At 40.5% G+C, this 18,171-nt stretch overlaps 1 long non-coding RNA gene and 1 pseudogene across 5 annotated transcripts in view; both read right to left on the bottom strand.

Moving 5' to 3' along the window:
• The window catches only part of LOC309859428, an 82,451-nt gene that overhangs the window by 48,728 nt on the left and 15,552 nt on the right, over positions 1 to 18,171 (bottom strand). The window lies entirely within an intron of this gene.
• Positions 742 to 3,818, bottom strand: LOC309859424 (vasculin-like protein 1 pseudogene; annotated as a pseudogene). The gene has a single exon. The product of its transcript is annotated as a vasculin-like protein 1 pseudogene (transcript).

The following is an 18,171-nucleotide window of genomic DNA, read 5'->3' as shown; positions in this document are numbered from 1 at the left end:
GCTTACCAAATTCAGTGAAATTTATACATAAATTGATTTTAGAGCATGTAAATGACACCTCACTAAAGCTGTTAAACCCATACAGCTCTGTGCGGTAGACCTCACTTCCATTGCGCAACTGAGGGAAGAGTCTCAAAGGCTGGGTAACTCACTTAACGCTAAACAGCTAGTCATTATCAAACCTAAGTCCACATTGGTAATCACTGCTCTACTCTGCTTGTTGGAGTGGAGGAGACACTAGGGACCTTGTGATGCTCCTAGAAGTTTCCACAATCAGCAGATTCCACCCAAGCTGAAACTGGTGTGGGCTGCTCCCCTCTACAGAAATGGTCTGCCACCAGGAAGTGAGGGGTGTCCTGGGCTAGAGGTACAATGTTTAGAGATCCTGCTGCTCTCGGGAAATGTGCTACAGAAAAACAAGCACAGCCCAGAGAAGAGGGTCAAAACTCTGGTTTTGGCACTTAACAGTCCTTAAGACCTTAAGGAGGCCATGCAACTTCTTACTGCTTCAGTTTCTTAATCCATGAAAAGTATTTAGAGACATACCACCTCCTTTATGGAGTTGTGTTGAATGTTGAAGGGGCAGTAAGTGAAATAAAGGACCTGATCCTTAGTAGAGCCTCAGGAAAAGTAAATTCTTTTTTAAAAAGTAAAATACTTTTAAATTCCCTTCCCTTTTAGTTCCTAAGAGAAAAACATCCAGTCCCACCATTTAATAAGGATTTAGATTTTTTTTTCCAAACTGATGCAAAATATTTATTCCAAGTTAGTTATTTTATGCAGTAGTTTTCCCCTTCAACAGACTTGTGATAACCACATCTTTTAAATCTGTAAATAATGTTATCAAAATAATCTTAATCTTTGAAATCTCACAAAAATTTATATTTTACAATCCACCCTGAATATCAAGGCTGCAAGAATAACACAACATTTCCTATATCCAAATATTTTACAGCTGTACCCAAAAAAAGGGGAAAAAAAAAAAAAGAAAAGAAGAAAACCATGTATGCTTGGTTAAGGGCTAACGTTACCCGAGCAGCCAAAAATAAAATAAAATATCCAAATTATTAGCATTAATTTAATACAATTATAACTTCAATAGTCACTTTGTCATTGACAATGATTGCTTGAGCACAGGGGTGAGTGCCCCAACGGTTGATGGTAGAAGCTGTTGCTGCAGACCTGCGTCTCCTCTCTGCACTGCCAGCTCCCACCTGTGCGTCGCCTCATAGATACTGTGTCTGTGTGTGTGTGTGTATTTAAAAAATCTTTCCCATCACACAAACTTCTATTAAGCAGATAACAGGGAAGAACAACAAAAGCTAAACAAGCCAATTGCTCTCTCTTTGGGATATGACTATTTTCCCTTGTGCATGAAGTATTCAACATAAGAAAAGGAAAAGAATGATTTCTTCTGTATACTCCCTAAACACACAAGCTGAGTTTACTGGGTCAGATTTTTGAGGACTTATATGCCTACTTCCAGGCATCGTCATCTGATGTTTCACTGCTACTGGTTTCCGTGTCCGAATCCTCAAACTCTGCTTTACGAGTGCTTCTCCACGGGGAGAACAGGCCGGAACCACGGCTCTGCAAAAAGCCGTTCTTCCCAAAGCCATTTCTTCTCAGCTGTTCCGTCTTCATGTGGAACTCTCTGAGCTCATCCTCTGTGAGGGGGAGGCAATTCTCATCATTTTCAGGATATTCCTGCCATCCCATTGCTTTCAATAATCGATGCTCTGCTTCCAGAGAGTGTGAGAGGACCTCCCCTTCCTCCTCTGCAGGGAGAGTAAGACCATTCTGATGACAGCCTTCCTCTCCGTTTTCCTTTGGTTCAGGTGTGCTGTTGTCCTCCAAATCCTCCAGCTTGTCACAGTCTCTGTTCTCTGAGAAGTCTCCATTCCGGTCGTCCTTTAGAGTCTTCAGGAACTCACTCTTCCTGTCGGTAGTTAGGCGGGTGAGCTTGGTCAGGCGAGAGGAGCTGATCTCAATCGGAGGAGTAGTGTTGGAGGGACTCTCTTTAGGAGAGCTTAAAACTGTGCCCCAAGCCAGTACTACTGGTTTGGTAACAGAGATCGGACTGGAAAAAGCAGACTCCCAGCTAGAGGAAAGGGATCCTGATTTGTGTTCCATTCTGTTAGCTTTCCATGCACTGGGCTTGGAAGGAGGTGGTGCAGGCTTAGGAACCAGGTTCTTATAGACACTTGGAACCATGGTTGATTTGTTCCCATTTGCATGGTGAGATCCTGGTGAGGTGAATGCAGCAGAGAAGGCAGCAGAAGGATCTTCTTTGGAAACTTTTTTGATGACTAGCATTTTGGAGGGTTGCTTGGCACTAGGTGGGTTTTCCCACACTCCAGAAGGGGTCCCAATAGGTCTGCATGGCTGATTCTGTTTGCCAGCTTCTGGATTCAAAGAAGGAAAATCTTCCTCTTCAAATTGTAATTTTTCCACCTTGTCTTCTTTCTTTTCTTCCCTAATCTCTGTAGGTGGCTTTTCTTGAAAGGCACAGCCTTTCCGGGAATGGAAGCTGCCAATCCAGTGGCGATGGTTCCCTGTGCCACCCCCACTACGCTGGCTCATGCCATCATGACCTCGGGAAGAGCCATGCCAACCAGATAGGTTCCCTGTGATTCCAGCATATGCTCCCTTAGAGACACCAGAGTCCACAGAGTCATGGCGCAACAGGGAGGGCTGGTGCCAGGAATCTCCTGCAGTTCGCAGAGGTCCATTGTTAAAAAAGCCATCAGAGGAATCATGTCGACGACGGCTTACTCCAAACCTACGATCTCCTCGGGGTAGGTGCTCTCCGTGGTTTTCGAAGGTGGCTGTAGGTGACTTAGCTGACTGTGGTGTTGAGAAATTTAGCCAAGCAGGAAAAAAGTCATGCTGTGCCATTTAGGTCCAGTGTCTCTTTTCAGCAAGGTGAGGCATCCAACCTCATGGCCAGGATCCCAGAGTGTAACCTCTGTGGTCCTGTTTCCCGAACTCCTTGAGTCTGCCAGCTGGATTTCCTACGAGGTTCTCTTGTTAAAAGGGTGCTGAAATAGGCTGGCCAGCAGCACGCCTTGTGATAAAGCACAAGGAAGCCAGGCTCTGTCTGTATCACTTTTTCAAGTCTCCTCAATTGCTCATCTTAAACTATCTAGTTCCTGACACGTTTCCAAAAAGGGGAAGGGGAAAGGGGAAGGGAAACATAAAAATTATTTGTTACATTTAAAAAATGGGGGGAAGGGGAAAGAGCTATGTCTATGTTCACCTCATTCAACTTCCTTGAGTGATGGCACTATGATGCTGTTTAAATAGATAATACATGGACATTTGCACATTGAGTGCAAACACTGTTCATAACAAGGTCATAACTGGAAAGAGGTAAACTCATGTGTGGGCGAATGCCATCAAAGCCACAGATCAAAAATATAGCATTAGAGAGCAATAAAAGATCTTCTGAGCAGTCAATTCCAGCGGCAAAACATCCACATAACAAAGCCCTTAATTTATAAATCTCATTATTCCTACAGAGCTGCTAAAAAGTGTGCGGATATGTATTTATATCTGTTTTATTCTTCAGAATCTAAGGGACATAGGAAATCTGGTTTGTTTTTAATCAGACAGGAACTTAGTATGTTTTCCTCCAAAGAATAGCAGCTTTCAAGGCAAATTTCTTGGGTTATATAAAGCTCCCAAATGTATCTTCTATTTCTTTGGTTTTCACTATTTAAATTCACAGCAAAATTAAAACAAGTAGAAATAAAGAAGTCAAGGAGTAAACAGTTCCAAAGTGAGGTCGTCTTCTCTTCAGTCTTCTCTATTTCACTTGTTCCACCTCCTCCTGAAGACTGAATTGAACTGGAAGGTGATACGAGTCTTCTACTGCTTTAGTAGAGCAGTCATTTATTATTTTGGATCCATTTCCATCATTATTCAATCACTTAAAAGGCCACAGGAATCTATCACCGGCAGCAGTGGGGCTACAGCTAGGGGCCAGAGGCAGCGTCTAAGGGCGCGTCCCCAGCTTCCTGATCCCACAGAGGTGGAGAGCCCACAACCATAACAAAGCTCTTCCCCAAGATTTAGATTTTTTTTAAAAAAAGTGTTTCTCACTGAGGAAAAATGGGAATTTTTCATCACAAGTCCTGGGCATCAGACTTAGCAGGTCCTCAAATTTTATCCAAGATCTCACAGTCATGAAGAAAAAAAGTGCATGAAACTCCTTTTACTCTGTAATTATTTTCTTCCCTTGCTTCACTTTTATGAAGTTTGACATATAAGGCAATCAGTGCCTCCACATGCTCCCATAAAAAAAATCAAAAGAAATTATGTAGATAGATGTGTTTGTGACTTATATGTACACAAACTTGCATTATTTGAATTTTTTGGCAGGAAGTAAATATTTGAAACCATGTGCTGAAATGGAAATCCAAAAGGACTATTTTAGCAATGAGATGTTCATTTTATTAGGTCCAGCAAATGATAGCCTGGAAGAGGTCACTATTTACAAAATCTTTCAAGTTCTCAAGTTTTGAGGTTAGACTCAAAGTGCTCAAAGAATTTTACTGTTGAACATTTTTTGTCTACATGGTATGGACACCTTTCCTCTTCATCACACATGTCTGTAAGGGGGTTCTCATGCCTGACTGTTCATAAAGGCAGAGATGGTATTAAAATGTGGAGATCCAATGCCACCACATCAAAAATTATGATTTCATAGGACAGAGGTAATGCTCAGTAATGAATTTTTTTTAAAACAATTAATCCCTGGTGATTCTGGACCAAACCAAACTCACATCCTGTCTATTTCTCAAGGGCTTCCCTCAGCCTCAGGAAAATTTATGATAATTCTAGATAATAGTTCCTTAGTTTGTTTTGGATGTTAATCAGTGTTATAAAATAGGATTTAGGCTCGGATAAGCTTGGGAACACACTATTACTCATTATGTTTATAATGATTTAATTGTAGACTTGCTCTTAGCATCCATTACCCCCATCAATATTTACAATTCTGTATCAATACTGAATAATTCACTATTTTCTTGTTCCGTGTATAGCCTCTTCTCTCCAATTGGATTTGTAAGATCCTAGAGACAGATGTCTATTTCAGGCAGAAACTTTGTAACTGATACTTAAGAAAGGCAAAGATATTGACATACAGATTTTAGCTGAGTAACACCACCATGGAATTAGCTGGAAAAGGGAAGCATGATGCTCAAAAGTTTTATTATGTTCCCAGGTTCAGTTTTCTCCCATTTCCTGAATATGACTTCTAAAAAATTTCCAGAGAAAATCCTACACTTGAACAACCAAAATCTCAGAGCAGGCCTCTCCACATAAGGTTAAGGAATATAAGCTACTGCCTAGTGGACAAGGGAAAGGGGAGGGCCTAGATAAACAGCACAGTATCAAATACCACTTTGCTAGAATAACTTTTCTTGCATTTGTAGCATTATGGTTTGGGGCACTTAGAGGCACATGAATATAATGAAGAGTTTAAAGAGAAAAATAGGCTAATATGTAGATTTAAATTCATGTACACCTGTGCCTAAAAATTGAAGTGATATTTATATTCTTAATGTAGATAGATGAACTTCAGTTCAGAGAACCTTCTAAAGCTGTATGTAATATTCTGCCAATTTTGGGGTCATCAGCTTCACAAAAGGATCCAGAACCAAAAAGGAATTTATCCCTCTCTGGTCTAAATAATCTATTTTGGGTCATATAATCATGAAGCTTACAAAACTAAGATTGACCTTATATATTCCCCTGAACAACATTTAGCTGTTTTGTTTTGTTTTGTTTTGTTTTTCCCCCAAACACTAATATAGGAGGTTTAATAGAGAGGCATTATTTACAGATCTGAAGCTGTGAGGTCTTTGCTGGTCTCTTGGAACCAGATGTTTACATATTTACTTAAAGTGACCCACTGAATAATCATGGTTACAAGTTGAACAGCACACATTCTTTCAGTTTTATAAATACCAGGAAGTTTATAAACTCAGTGAAAAATAGCATTACTGGTAACTGACCTCAAACTGTATTTGCTAAGATAATATAAACCATTGTCCGGAATCAATATAGCCATTTTCTCCAGCAAACATTGGGCAGCATTTCCCAAGACAAAGTCTTCTGCATACATCCTCCTTATTTTTTAAGGACTGCAAGTAAATATTATAATTCATACAGTATTTCTTTCAGGCCAATGAATACTTAGAACTGGAATTCGAATGTTTAAAGCAATGTGGTATGATCAACAATGTAAGAGTAAAGTTAGAGCAATTTTGCCTTGTGATTTTCATAACACAGATCACCCGTGTATTTATCTTTCCTTCCAGTAACTTGGTTTGAGGTTTGCAGTTAAGTACATTTTTACTGCTATAAAACATCAACTAAACATACTGACAAGATTAGTTCAATGGAATTACCTTTTATATATTGTTATCTGGGGAAAAAATATCCCAGAATTAGGTGAATTTTGATAGCTCGCATATTGTACCGGCATTCCAACAAAATGATGATGGCCCCTTTCCTCAAGCATGGATTTATGGTGATTGCTTTTCTTATGGGGATTTATTTCTATATACTGCAACTAACCTTCATGCCAACAACACAAAAGACAAGCCAATGGGTGGAAGTATACATTTATTCTATGACAACAGAATATTTTACTCCTACTAGTGCTGATAAATTATTTCTTTGCTTAGGCACAAAATGTATGCCAGGGTAATCTTAAAGGAAACAATATAGCAGAAAAGAGAATGAACTTCGAAATAAGAGTTGGAGTTGTTCGTTTATTTCTTACTTGTGTATTTATTATGGACCCATTTTGTGCTGGGGACTGAGAATACAACAGGAAACAGGTACAGTCTCTGCTGCCTAGAACATTACAGCTTTCACTCCTGGGGTGCTTTGGAGTACTTTTTATTTGCTATTTGCCAAGCTATTTGCCAAGCCTCAGTTGCTTTATCTGTAAAGGAGGGGATATCATCTCTGAGTGTTTCCATGAATATTTATGAAAAGGTATCTGGTTCATTATCTAACAAAGTAACACTTAGATCTGGATTGTTATTAAATAGCTACTTTATGGTTTTGAAGTGATAGACAAGCCATGTGGCAGATCAGAGTACACATTTCAAATTCTTGAAAGAGTACAACAGCCCTATGTGGTTTCAAATTGTTCTATAGTCTAATGAGGATATTTTATCTTGCTAAACAGTCTAACCCCAGATGTCCAGCACAGTAAAAAATGCAAGCCTGCTGAAGGGTTACTTTGAACACAGACCAAAACTACAACTTGGGAATGTGTGAAACTGTGGCTAGAATCAAACTCAGGGGTGGCAAGCAAAAGAAGACTCAGTTATGAAGTTTGTTCTGGGAATAACTAACTCCCTGTCAAGAGCAAGATGTTTCTATCTCTGCATGAGGATCACCGCTGATGCTGAACTCTAACTGAAGACTTGGTTGGGTGGCTCCCAGTCTTCTCTGGCACTTAAATATCTCCTTCTACCTCCCTTGTCAATGAACTGCAGCTTTGGAAAGATCACGTCTGGAGTACTGGAAGAGCACAGGCACACAGAAGACATTGCATGAGTGTTTGCTATTAGTACTGTGTCTGTTTCTGAGTTTAATTTCTCCATGATTAAATAAAGATCTATATAATGAACTTCTATCATGAGGACACAGAACATTACCACATCAACTTAATAACATTTTAGCTAAAAATCCAAGAAACTCAAGGGGCTAGTGATCCTTTGCAGCTTTATCCTGGTAAGTAAGTGAAGGCTTCTCAGAACACGGGAGCGGCTGAAGAACTTTCAGAATCCTAGCATGGATCTTTATAGGTCCAGGAAACCCAAGCTCAGAACTACTGGGTTTATCTTCAACCCTTCTAGAACATTTTGAGTAGGCTTGTATGAAGTACAGATTAAGGAGTTGTAAAAATTTGATCACTACTATTGTCTTAATGTTTAAAAAAAAAAAAAATCAATACTTCCTGTAGTGGGTACTATTTGTAGCCTGGCCACAGGGATTCCCAAGCTCTGTACCTTGTCTGTAGAGCTTGGTACCAGGTTTTTGACTTAAGTTACCTAAAATTGGGTCCCTGGCCTTTGTTAGTTGAAACATGGATAGCCACTTCTTTCTTTTCAGAATTCAGGTACTGTGATACTGAGAGACTGTAGGTCTGGTGAGACCAGGGCTTTTGAGAAAGGTCCATGATTTCACCTTCAACCATGATTTCACCTTCAAGTCCCCAGAGCCCAGTCTGAATCCTTGAAATATATTCCCCTTTTTAGTCTAAAGTATCTCAAATTGGTTTCTGTTACTTATAAACAATACACACTTAAATACACAACAGCTGAAATGCTATTTGGCTAGAAATTCCAGATTATGATAGTTTGGAAAATATCAGATTGATCAGGGTTTCTATGGAGAATTTGAAAGAAACTTGTGACAGCTCTCATTTCTCTCTATTTTGGGAAACAAACTGGGGAGTACAAACCCTCACAAGGCTATGAAAATTTCTTCTAGAAGGCCAGAGAGAGGTTTTAGCCCTTGTGGACACTGAAAAGTTAGGATGTCCAAAGCATTCTCCCAAAAAAGTAAGCTCGTTTTAAAGATTAGTTCCTTCACTAAGCACAATTCACTTTCCAGTAGGATGTTGAGGATTTTAATAGACAAATGTGATCTGAAGTTTGGTTTGGTAAGTGAATAAAGTCTGAATAGAGAAAACTGGTTAAGTAGCCTGTCTGTGGAGGACACTTAGCCATATTTTCTTATTTCAAGTATGTATGGATGACCCTAATGAGTTATTTATTCCATGTAATCAGTTCATGACTCTGCTTCAGAAAAGGGGGGGGGAGGAGGTGGCTGGGAGCCTCTGCTCTGGCAATTAGGTTTGTGGAACTTGGCAAATAATATATTGTGTGTAACAAAAAATAAACAGTAAGGACTCTGTGAAGTTTATATAGGCAGCTTGAGAAGATTTTATCTACATTATTTTTTTTTTTTTGACAGAGAGGCAGGCAGAGAGAGAGAGAGGAAGGGAAGCAGAGAAGCAGGCTCCCCGCCGAGCAGAGAGCCCAATGTGGGACTCAATCCCAAGACCCTGAGATCATGACCCGAGCCGAAGGCAGCGGCTTAACCCACTGAGCCACCCAGGCGCCCCTTATCTACTATTTTTAACTCCTAATGACTTCATTCAGTTTTTCCTTATTTCTGAGAGAAGATTGATTTTACAGTATCCTGGCAAGTGGAAGGCTACTTTAGTCTTCTATATTAAATTAAGTCCTGTATGCATTTCCAATTTATAGCTGCATTCCATTGCTATTTACTGTCCGCTTCTCTCTCCTAGCACAAAACAAGGCTGAAGTTCAAACACTCTAATAATTGTTAGATGCGACCCACAAATGAAATTTGATCCTGATTTTATATACGCCCTAAATTAAAGTAACAGATTTCAAAAGTATTTTCAAAATTTCAAAGCTAAAGTTTTTGTCTAGAAATGATTTAGGAAATGGTCATATTTGCAAAATCCCTAAGTTTGAATTCTGATCGTAAGTACACCTAATTATACATAAATAAGATGTGTCAAGATAGGTGCTGGGACATAAATGTTGTCCATGATCTCTTTACCCACCTCCAACCTCTCGAAGATACACAGGATTATCCCACTGACAAAGTGTTAAGTTCATACCAAAACAGAAGGGAAAATGATTGAAAAAGAAGGCTTGCTTTGAATGAGGAGCAATGTCAAGGGCGTTGGCATAGCAATCTTGAAGGGAAGGACAGGGCATTCAGGTGATGACAGTTTCCCAGAGATCTCAGAGTATTTCTTTGAAATCTAATAGGAAGCCTTAACCTTTGCCTTTAATCTCTGTTCACATTTAAAGCTTAGACCCAGTGTCCTCCTAAGCTCTCTCAATTGTTTAATTTGCAAAAGGGGAAATTCACTGACAAGGATCACTGGAAATACCTTATAGAAACAAAAGAGTCTTACTCAATTGGTGACACATATGTTAAATATTTAATATGCATCCAGCACTATCAGGATCCTGTTTCTACTCTCAATGAGTATGGTAGCATTTGGAAATTTAAAAATACATACATTTTAAAAGTCCAGAGTAAACCAAGCCATTTAAAGAACTAAGCAGCTATTATTGCAGGCTTGGAATATCAGAAAGGCACTCCGCTGGATTAGAGCTTCTTTAATTCATCAAAAAAGAACACTATATTTTGGCCCCTAAAAACAAAAGATGTGGATGTTTTCTTGATTTCAAAAAGATGGTGACCTCGAATCATTTGACGGACTCCTCTCAATCTTGCTTGTCTCTTGAACCAACCCCAGCAGCATCAGCGCCAGGAGAGTGGGGGTGGGGGTGGGGAACATTACCAGAAATGCCTGTTTGAAAATCTCGGGCCCCAGCCCAGCCCCACTAAATTGGAATCTGCATTTTCACAAGATTCCAGGTGATTTCTACACACATCAGTTTTGAGAAGCTTGGTTATACACTTTTCCCATGATTCATTTCTATGAAATCTAGATTTCTTCAACTCCTTAAAAAGTATATACTTGACTGCTGCCTTTGTTATCAGTGAAAACTAGCCCCTCTCTACAAAATTTCAAGTGAGAAAAGGAAAGATAAATTGGCAGCTTTTAAACAGATTTCCCACCATGCCCCCTTTTTCCAGAGTATTCTCACCACATGCCCATGGCAGCTGTGTTTACCTCCGTGATTAGACAGTACAATAAATGCACCCAGTGATAAACTAAGTTGATTTAATTAAATGCCTGATTGCATATACATGTTAAAACTGTTATTTCACCAAAATAATGGAAAATATCTTGTCTACAAAAAATGCAAAGTATGGCCAAGTAGATACAATGCAACAGTGACTAATTCTTTAAGATATCTATAGAAAAGAAGATGGGTTTCCAGATTTGTCCTTCAACATGTTGAAGTCTCGTTTCTAGGGAAGGACACCGCTGTGTAATTACAAATCCTTAGTTTGCTCAAACCAGTGGACACTTTGATCTTGCTAGGGATTTGTAAAGAAACTGGATGTTAGAGGAGAGTGATGGGGGGAGTTATTAATCACCAATGAGATCTATGTATCTTAAATCTGCGGCACTGGGCTCTGGCAGCAGATTGAAGGGAAACTGCATTTCTTAGGGCATTCTCCTACTATCCTTGCCTAAAAGATAGCAAATGCTCCAAGAATCCAAATTGAGAAAGAGGACAAATGATACTAAGTCAGCAGCATAGCAAAGAAACCTTCCACAAATGGTAGAGTTTGGGACGTGAAGAGTAAGGCTTGATCTATCCCCACACAGGACTCTGCAGCCTTTGCTGAGGAGAGGAAAACAAACATACACGAAACCAAAGACATCTCAGACCACAAGTCAAAAAAAAGAAATATTCCCTATTCCTTCCAATTCTTCTCCTTGTCCCCTTTCTTCTGGAAAGTTCTTTGGTCTTTGAAGGGAGAAATTAAGAGAAACAGCCTGCAACAGAGGGAACAGCAGGGACTTTGAGGCCAAGCAAATCCAAGTTTGGATTTAATTGTCTCAAGTGTGTTTTCAATCCAAGTTGCACAGATGAGTGAATGAGCAGCAGCACAAGGACGAGGGAGGGCCGTGCTGGAAAGAAGTACCATGAGATGAAGGAGAAAGATACCCAATTAGGGCATCATTTTGCTTTTATATGGCTGGAATTTTGCACTTTAATCCTTGCCATTTTATCCCTCAATACAAACATATCAGTTACATGTTCTTAATAGAAGAGTGAATGGTTTCAAAAGCACAATAATATTAGGGGGAAAAAATAAGCATGTGTGGTAGTGAAAGTGAAAATTCTTGGTCGACCCACTCCCAAGAATAATCATTGTTGACCATATGGTATAGACACTAATATTTTTGCTGTTTTATAGTTTAAAACTTTAAGTTTTTTATATATGCAGAATAATCATCATCATTCTAGTAGGCTGAATAATGGCTCGCAAAATACATCGATGTTCTAGAATGTGTATTCCCTTGTATGACAAAAAAGAAAAGAGAGCATTACAAATTTATTAAGAATATCAAGACAAGAGATTGCACTAGGTTATCTGGAAGAGCCTAAAGATGCAATCACACATGTCCTTAAAGAAGCAAGAGATTAGACAAGGCAGTGTGACCATGGAGAAAGTTTGGAATGAGGTAGCCACAGTCATCAGAAGCTAGAGGGAATGGACAGATTCTCCCCTCTAGCTGTCAGAGGAAATGTTGCCCTGTTGACACTTTGATTTCAGCCTCATTGGCATACTAATAGAAGCAGGCTTTGGAATGAATCTCTCACACTAGAAGACAAAGAGAAGGGTGTGCATCTTTTTTTTTTTTCTTTCCTGAAGACTTATATGTATACCCTCCAAGCTAGCATACTTTGACTCAGTCCCTGGGTCCATCATTTTCTAGAATATTTAATCTATTCTTAGTATTAGCCAATTCTTCACAGCAAAATATATTAAGACTTAATCAATCCCAGTTAGCATAATTAAGAAAGTAATGTGCCTGGGTGGCTCAGTCAGTTGAGCATCTCTTGGTTTCAGCTCAAGTCATGATCTCGCAGTTGTGGGATCAAGCCCCCCACTCAGCGCAGAATCTGCCTCAGATTTTGTTTCACTCTCTCTCCACCCCTCCCCACTTGTGTGCTCGCTTGCTCTAAAATGAGTAAGATCTTAGAAAAATATATCTATCTGGAAACTCACAGCAGGGTTTTAAGAATTATGCTTTTGTACTATGAATATTTGAAAAAATAAAAATTTGGGCTGGAAAGAAGAATTGTGTTTTTAGTATTTTTTAAAAGGTAGTTTGGCTAAGGAAAATTCATCTAGGTAAAATCATGACTTATTCTTCTAAGGGTCAGAAACACAGAACTTGCAAAATCTTAGGGAAACCATCCAGGTCTATGCTAATTGCCTGTCCCACATAAACAAGGACCAGTTGCTGGTTACGGTGAGGGACACACATGTATATCAGAAAATCCCCCTAAAGGAATTTTTTCAAACTGGAAGTTAGAAAAGTTCCTATGGCAAGAGTCATTCCTCCATATCTCCATCTGGGCTGGTACCTTTCCCCAAGTACAGATTTCCCAGTCTTAGGAGACATGCATTATTTGAACAGAGACAGAGGAGACTGAATTCTATTCACAGAACTTTGTTTGAACCTTGGAGGAGGGGTACTTAGCTTACCTGCCAGTATTTTCTTTGGGTTCTTTTTTCTTTCATTGTTTTGGGCAGGTTGGATGGAGAATCATAAACAAGGCAATAGGCCAGTTTCTAAATCTAATCAAAATAAATCTTTGAGCATTTACTATTTATGAAATACTAGGGGAAGCATATGAAGTAGTTGAAGATACAGGCTCTATATTAAAGGTGACTAGTGCTAACAAAAAAGCTGTTAAAGGTGGTCTCTGTGGGTTTGTTTGGTCACGCTAGAGATGAAACATAAATCTAGAGGTTGAAGGGAAGGGACCTTTCACATGGGAGGACAGAGCTCAGGACAGCCTCCTAGGTGCTAAAAATGAAGTGGATGGAGTAGGAGTGAGCTGTGGTCATGTCTGGTGAAATGGCAGACTCCTCGGACCAGAACAGAGGGGAAAGGGAAAGAGTTGCAGAGGGTTTGGGACTTCAGAAAAATGAGTTTGAACAGCATTCTTGAGAAGTCATGGCCTACTGAAGTGTTCTGGATCAGCAGAGCTACATGACATAAATGTACTTGAGGAGGATTAATTTGGTACTGAGGCATAGAACTGACGGAGGCAGTGGGAAATTAGGAGGTTATTATGGCCACATGAGAATGATATAATGAAAGAAGATTGAGAGAAATGAGATGGAGGGAAGACATTGCTGCTGGGAAAAAGGAATGCTAAGATTCAGTGAGTAATGATAGTGGGGAAGAAAAAAAATGAGCAGTTTTGACCTTGGGTGGTTAGATTTCTCCAACCTGAATGAGGATAGGAAGAGGACAAGTGTTAAAGGATAAACAGTTTCAAAAAAGTTGGCATCTACATAGAAATGTCCAGCAGCCATCATGAACATATCAGACTGGAAGCATGAAGAAGCCAGAACAGGAAATAAAGGCCTGAAACTCATCAGAACAGAGATAATAGAACTAGTGCCCTGAAAAACAATCAACATGTTTGGAGCAGAGAATACAGAGCTTGCAGAGAACGTTCTGAGTGATAATGTGAGCAGCAAATGGGGTTGGGGTAGGGAGGGGATCCATCAATGGAGACAAAGGAGCAGTGGTCAGACAGGTGTGAGCAACATTGCATTTGGATAATTCCATAGATTTCTAGGAAAAAGAACTTGAAGGACTGGTCATTGGTAATTTTGTAACTATATCTATGCATTGTGTACCCTGAAATTAACCAAGGCTCATTTTAAGATTGTGGAATTAGAGACTTCTGCTGTGGATTTTCAAACTCACCATTTCCTGCCATCCCCATAAGATAATGAAGTCACTGCTTATGTTGTGTAGCTTATTTCAAGTTCAGAGATAACTTCAGCTGACCTTTCCTTTTCCATCCCCACAATTAGAAGGTAGTAGCTAACAGAGCCACCAGATTTTTACTAAGCAACCTACTATGTGAAAGATCTATAACAGGGCTGGACAAACCCCTTATTCACTAATATTCTCCCTTTTAATGCAAAAGGTAAACATTACAAGTGTTTAAGTAAATCAAATGCAGGCTGGAAAAAGTCTTAAGTCTAACATATGGAGTTAATGGTGACAAGTTGCTTGTTTTTATAAGCACAAGAGCTTTTTAAAGCTAGCACTCTGGCTATGCCCATTAGGTTCCATGGTCCCCTCAGACTTTGTTACATGACATCTGGTACTTCACTGCCTTAGAACTAAAAAGAAATGCCATGCGTGCCATTTGCTTTGTTTCAGTGTTTCTAAATGGTTCCCTTTCCACTTGGTCTTTCTGTTAGTGGTAATATTCTTTTAAGCATTTCAGAAATTGAAGGTCTGGTGTTAATAGACTGTATTTTTTTTTTTTTTTTTTTTTTAAAGAGGGACTATACAACTACAATTTGACCATTAGCTTTAACAAAGTTTTAAAGAGGGCTCCACCGGATGATGGAGTTTTTGCATAAAGTATATGCCCTTGGACTAAAGATTAGGACACAGCCTATCAGGACACAGAGAATCAGTTGCAGATTAAAGTGGCTCAGGGTAATCCTTTATGGCAAGACTTGTATGTTACTTTAGGAAAAATTCCTTATCAAGGATCCTAGTCTGGGAAAAATGAAACTCTACTAACATGTTTGAATTTCATACATCTTGCTAGCTGTGCAGGAGGGCTTAGCACTAAGAGGTATTTCCTATGTAGGGACTTTACAAATGTTTGTTGTCTTCCCTGCCTTGTTGACAGGCAGCTCGACCTTATAGGATAAACTTCATCTGTAGTCCACAAACACTAGTGTACAAAGGAGATGGCTCAGAATCCCTTGGTTGTCATTTTTTAAAAGATTCCTGGGCTTAGTTTCTAGATATTTTGATTCTGTACATTCGAGGGTATGCATAGGATAGATCTGCATTTATTCGATTTGCAGATAATTCTGATGAGCAATCATGTTTAAAGTCTGCTCATTTCTTCCTAGATGTATTGTTCTATGACTGGGAGATTCTATGAAAAGTAGGCTGTGTTCCAGACTGAGTGTCCATTTTCCATATGCTAAGTATGGGCATAAATGCACTGAACCTTCTCAAGTGAAGACTGATGGCCCTTTTTTAGGGGACCATAGCTGACATACTAATTTATGATCTTCTAAATCTTGGTATATAACTACAGCAAAATGTAAGAAGTGCAGAGGAAACATTATCTTGTCCTAGGAGGACCTTGGAGCATTTGATAATTCCTCATATTTCCTCAACAGGTGATAGAAGAGATTAGGAATCCAATAATATAATCCATGGCATGTAAGTCAAAACAGAACCTGGATTTCTTCTTTCCTAGTCCAGTTACTATGAAATACATAATTAAATGGTCAAATTAAATCTCCCATGTTGTTATCATTTTAGTGGGATAAAAAGAAGAGAATTTCTCTCAAAACACCATCACCTTTTCCCTACCTCCTAAGAATTAACATCCCAGAGAGACAGCCCTACAGTGCAAAGGCTACCTTAAAAAAATCATGCATATGACTCTAAAGCTTTCTATTTTCATTTAACATATCCTACATATTCCTCTAGGTCAGTGTGTGTCCATAACTCATTCTTTGTAACAGCTTCATAATATTCCATACTATAGACTTCTCTTGATTTAGATCTTAATTTTTCCAATGGATTTCCTGATGGACTTCTAGCTATCAGTTTTTTTAATTCCACCTCAATGCTGCAATAAATATTCTAATGCACAGTTAGGGTCCCTGATCAAAGGAAGGAGACTGATGTAATGCGAAAGTCCCACAAAGTTTTATTCCTTGCCAAGCATCTAAAATCAAACCGACCAGTCAGGGCGACAACGACCAGGACAGGACCAGGACACTGACCCCGACAACGCCGCTCCCAACTCCGCTACCTGAGGACGACCCTACCTGACCACAAACCCCACCGCAACGCCGCTCCCCAGTGAGGCTGCTCCACGCGAGGCCGCTCACGGACCACACAGCTCCCCGTCAAGGCCGCTCACGGACCACGCCGCTCCCCGACCCCGGGACTCCGCTCCCCGACCCCGGGACTCCGCTTCCCCACCACAACCCTACCCGAGGAGGCCGCTCCCCCAACGAGGATGCACCCCGGACAAGGCCGCTCACGGACCACGCAGATCCCCGACCCCGGGACTCCGCTCCCCGACCCTGGGACTCTGCTTCCCCACCACAACCCTACCCGAGGAGGCCGCTCCCCCAACGAGAGTGCACCCCGGACAAGGCCGCTCACCAACCACGCAGCCCCCAGCCAAGGCCGCTCACGGACCACGCTGATCGCCGACCCCGGGACTCCGCTCCCGGACCCTGGGACTCCTCTTCCCCACCACAACCCTACACCAGGAGGCTGCTCCCCGGACGAGGCCGCTCACGGACCACGCCGCTCCCTCGCAAGACCGCTATCCGACCACGCTGCTCCCCGACCCGGGGACTCTGCTTCCCCACCACAACCCTACCGGAAGAGGTCGCTCCCCTGAAGATGAGGCCACTTCCCCACGAGACCGCTCCCCCGACAGCCAGGAGACCTCAAACGACCACCCGAAGGACGCTACCCCCACCTGACCTCCCACACTAACCTTTATAGACGTGGTTGAGCCCGGCCCACACCCAGGTGGCCAATGAGATTGCAACACACAGGGAAAACTGCACAGTCATGCTCGGTCAGCCATACCGGTGGCCAATTGAATTCCAGCTCACCATAGCAAATATATGTGCACCCCACTGATTGGATGTCTCCATCCGGCCTGGCCCGCCCCTATATCCGGGATTTGTAAGTAAGTTCCTCTGGGAGGGGCATGGTCAATCTAAGTTTACAACAACATGGCTCCCTCTGGCTAACCAGGGTTTTACACATGCTAACTTCTTGGTCAAATAATTTCTATGAGTAAAATGCATTTGTGCAAAGGTGCGAGAATCAGAACTCTTACTAGATTCTGCAGGATTATTTTCTGATGAGTTAGTAGCAATTTCACATTTCCATCAGCACTGTGTTGTTTTTTTCCACAGCCTCATCAACATTAGTGAAACTCCAAAAAATTGAAAATTGTTCAATCTTCTATTTGAAAAATGGCTTTTTTGTTGCTTTAATTTGCATTTCTCTGGGAATGAACTATACCTTTTTGTGTATGTTGGCTCTTTGTATACCCTTTTCTGTAAATGGCCCTTTTAATAGGCCATTTACACACTGAGATTGGTTGTGCATCAACCAATCTGTGCATCAACCACACTGAGATTATTCTAAGAAAAAGAAAAACCCAAAACAAAATAAATCAAAACCCAACAAAAATCAAGGCAAAAACTTCGTTTTCTTACTTGTCCTGTGTTCAAAATCAAGCCCTGTAGTAATATATTTAGATATTTAGACACCGATTATAAGAGGCAACTTAGACTTTCCCTGAGATATTAAAAGTATCCTATTAAAAAGGCCAAGGAGTTCCCCTTTAGACCAAAGTCATACTAAGCTACATTCTTGTCACTGACAACCTG

The sequence above is a fragment of the Mustela nivalis genome (assembly GCF_964662115.1).
Source record: "Mustela nivalis genome assembly, chromosome: 2".
Classification (NCBI taxonomy): domain Eukaryota; kingdom Metazoa; phylum Chordata; class Mammalia; order Carnivora; family Mustelidae; genus Mustela; species Mustela nivalis.
The sequence above is the reverse complement of the archived record's forward strand: the minus strand, read 5'-3'. Positions and strand labels throughout refer to the sequence as shown.